Raw genomic sequence first — 4,575 nt, 5'->3', positions numbered from 1 at the left:
ATTTCACCCTCATAACTCAGTCCAAGGTGATGCTGAGTGTGACAAGAACGCAACTCTTTGTGACTCCACTTGTGTTTGTCACCTCTTTACCCATCGTGTCCATGTTCTGGTGGCTGCCCTGAGGACCCCAAATTCATCCTGTGTGTGTTCTCTTATCCTTCTCACACACATCCAAAGCCCCCAGTGACTCCCATATCAGCTCTGAGCAGCACAGACTGCTTTTTTGCTTTTTTTTTTTTTTTTTTTCATTTTTATGTCAAACAAAATGTCAGCAGGTAACTGTCCTTGCTTCTCTGATGCCATTCTGAAATGTAGCAATGCTAAATATAGACTGATTTAAATGCAGTCCTTTTAGCTGGTATTTCATTATCTTGACTTTTTTTTTTTAACAGACCTTTTGTAATGAGACAAATGGGCTAGCAGCAATATGCCAAAGAATATATTATATTGAAGGGTACCTTAAAATCCTACCTCCAATTGCTACAAATTACTGACTAAAGAATATACACTGGGTGCAGTAAAAATAGATTTCACCTGTTCAGCTGTACTATCTTCTGATAAGGCCATTTCAGAAGTAAGGGTAATATTTAGATAAGCTCTCTTTAAAATTAAATAATCACAGCAATGACATAAAAATTATGATTAAGTATGTATCTCATCATTCCTTTCAATTCCATAAGAAAACTTAATGTCTTTCCCTTATTTACAGAGGCAGCTTTCTCAGGAGCACCAAGGCTCCAATCTGGACACCTTGCTGGGCAAGTGGAGCTGGGAGAGGTTATTTTTAACACACAGATTTACATTTTTTATTGGGATCTCAGCAGCATTATCTCTTTCCAAAGTTGCTTGAAGCATCTTTAGCCTTAAGTACACACCTGTCTGCTTCCATTGGCTCCTAGAATCCTATTTAAAAACCTTGTCTGAACATTTTGTGTTTCCATGGGCTGAAAAGCTCCTTTTTAGAAAATGGTTCATGGCTAATTTCTGCTGTATCACAATTAGAGTTGGTCATTTCAGATTGGGAAGCAATAGATTTAGTTTTGGTTTTGCCTCTCAAAATAATGCTCTGAGGTTTTGCTGTTTGAGTTTTTTTCTAAAGATAAATTATCAGAAAATGCATTACCTAAAGTAGAACTTACTGTTTCTGAAAGCACCTCTCCCCACAGCTTTAATTCTCAATAACCATTGCCTATTTCAAATCAGAAAGTAGGGAAAAGTAATTGCTGTCTGTGATGGTTTCCAGGAGCTTATTCTGTTTAGATGCAACTGAAATTGCAATATTGTTGCTGAATGTATATCACTCTTAAGCATAAAGGATCAAGGATCTTTGGATTGGAGAGCACTTCAAATTCAGTTTCTCAATATTCAAGTTTTTATGCTCCTCTTTAGGGCGAGTGAATTAAACTGAAGCTTCAGTGTGCTGGTACTGTACATGTGGGCACCATAAAACAGGCAAGGCAAAAATTGTTCTGTTGTAAACCCATGAACAAGCACGTAAATAGTCTCAGTTGTTCTTGAATGTGTTAAATCCAAGTTCACGTGAACAAGAAGGTTTGAACCACTCTATCAACACCTTGTACCACAGCACAGTCCCAGCAGAAGGGGTGTCTGAGTTTTGAGTTGTAATTTCTGAGTCTTGAGGTGATTTGACTTGATTATTATGAACACTCTGAGGTGTGTGTTGTACATAAGTGTCATCCTATCACAGTATCAGCACCTGAGGAAGCTGTAGGTGCACTGGTACTGACAGAAGAAATGAGCCAGGGCAGTCCATGACATAAAATTTGTCAGCACTTTGGTGTCACAAGTCCTGTGTCCTTTTTTCCTGGATCCATGTCTCACCCAGCAGTGAACCATGTAAACACAGACCTGCACAGGGCTTCCAGAACTCATCCTGGCTCTTATTGCTACCACTGAACCAGGTCAGCTCTACCCTTTTCTCTAATATTCATCCAACTTATTTTTGAAAACTCCAGAGTAAGGAACATAACAGGCTCTCTGCATTATTTGTGCAAGTCCTCATGTATCCACAGAAATGGAGTTCCGTCTAAGTATCTCAGCTGAATCTCCCACTGCTATTACCTGAATAGTGATTCTAATGGCATTTTGGATCAAAGGAATGTGCTTCTTGCCCTGGTGTGAAGAGCACTAAGATGACATTCGTCACTTTGCTTCCCAGTGACTGCCAACTTTTTATGATAAGTAGGGCAGTAAATGAAAATAAGACTCCTGTGGAATCACAAGAAGTCCCATAAATCTTCTGTCCATGAATCAAAGAAGCCACTTAGCACAGCTAAGTGCAGCTTTTCTGTGCAGACAAATATTTGTTTTCCTAGAGGACGAAAATAAAGGCTCATTTGAAATAGATGAATTTCCATCGGATTAAATTCAGAGGTGGAAGAAACAATTCAGGTAAATTAATAAATTACCTAATTTTCTCAAATGAGCTTTGAGATTTAGATATGGCTGAATATAGCTTTTCTGGATGCAATTAGAGGAACATCTGGAGATTCAACTAGATCATTCGAAAAGCCTTTGCAATTTCAATGGATTATTCAGCTGAAGAATGGACAAGTTGTTATTTTTCCTGTAAACACAGATATAACTTCCAAAGTCTTTCAGAGTCCTATTCTGTTTGCACAGAGTAATGACACCACCAAAGAAAAAAAGAACAAATTCTGGCTAGGATAAGATATTGAAAAGCTAAATAAATGCAGTTAAACATGGCAAATGCATTTAAAAATAAAACTCATTGCCAGCAATTCTCCATTGAATTTCGTTACTGAGGAGGATATTGCATAGATATCTCCTTTCTTAGCTGTGTATTTCCCCTTGAGCTGTTTATGCCCTTAAAATATAATTAGACAAAGACTGTAAATGCAGTACTGGAATCCAGAATCAGAGTAATTCAATGAGGGTTTAGAAAGGTTTGAAACTGATAAACTATTCATTACTTTTATTTTAGAGGCTATTTAAATCTCACAATACAAGCAAGTGATGTTTTAGTCTAAGGGCAAATCTCAATTGGCCTGAAAAGATCTGCTCTCCTGGGTCTAAATCAAAGACAAAACCAAATCACAAATCAAGGTATTTTTCCAGTCTGAGGATGAGCCAGATCCCCAAACCAGGAACAGCAAACCATCAAAAAAGTGCCAGTTTCTTGTGAACAGAAACTGTGCTCTGACAGAGAGATAGAAAACAGGAAAGAAAAGGGAGCTGTCTGATTTTGGAGCAGGTTAAGCCACTTGACACAAGTGTAACGACCATTATCCTAAAGGAAAAATTACTTGGCTTCTTTTTAGTACAGGGTTGGGTTTTTTTTGGTGAAGTTTGAGTACAGCAGGAATGGGAAAAGCAGCAGACTTCAGAAATCCTAATTTCCCTAAATAAAACCCATCCTGCCAGCTCCCATGACTGACACATCTATTAGCTCAAAAGTGGCAGTCCCAGCAAGATGCAATTTGTGAACATCTGGACTTCTTTGCAGTCATTTCTACTGTCACATTCAGCTATTCAAAAATGTCTCCCGTGGTTTCTGAATGACCACAGATAACCTGTGTTAGAAGACAGAAAAGCCCAGCAATTGAAGGAAGGCCAAAGCAGTTTCATATATTTACATAAAATAAAATAATCTCAAACTTCATGACTTCACTGTGGGTGACTCAGCACTCCAGTCCTTGGGGCTCTACACCTGAACCAGTCTTTCTCTTTCTGAACTGCAAGGTAAAGCCATGAAAATAATAATAATAACATATATATGTAAAAAAATAAATCAGAAAGGAAAAGTGTAGCACTAAACAAATTAAAGTTTTGCAGATGATGTTCCTGCCTGGCCAAGAGCTACAAAGTAAAGGAAATACATGTTCTCTGCTGCCTGCACATGTTGTGATTTTGGAAAATTATCTTCTGGTATGTAACTCCAGCTCTTTGATTAAATCCTATCTTAAGCATATGTTACCATTAATGCCCTAATTTTCCAGACTCTAAGCACATACATAAGCACAGTAAATCCCAGGATTATTTATATTTGAGTAGCAGAGCAGCATGTGAAGTTAGGCCTTTTTAAGATCAAGGTCTACAAAGATGAAAACAGACTCAGGGGAATGTGTGGTTTCATTCAGAGTTTCTGCATTGGATCAAATCACTCCAATGTATGACTTCTTTTACACAAGGACTCTCTCATGCTGGGGAAAGCCCCTTAAAAATAAGCTGATATCTGTTTATTTAAATCCAGCAGTTCAAATATCATGTGGAACAATAACCATCAGCTGTTGTATTACAGTTGTACTGACATAAGATAAAACAATCTTTTACCCAAACAATCTTAAAGAAAAAAAAAGAGAGAGGACATCTTTCCTAAAGGAAATGGGTTAAAGTCCAAAAAAGAGATCTCAATTCTTTGTGATTATTAAAGATCCTAGGATACATTTTTCTAGAATAGGAATTTCACCCAGATACTCTTCATCAACTGTCAATATGACTTATGGACACAGAGGTGTCTCGAACAAGCCCATATTTATTTCCCTAAAGGACCAACACACAGTGGTGTCATTCAGAGCTGCCTGCAGGTTCTGG

Source organism: Coloeus monedula (genome assembly GCF_965178545.1).
Source record: "Coloeus monedula genome assembly, chromosome: 19".
NCBI classification, from domain to species: Eukaryota; Metazoa; Chordata; class Aves; order Passeriformes; family Corvidae; genus Coloeus; species Coloeus monedula.
This window is presented reverse-complemented; position numbering follows the sequence as displayed.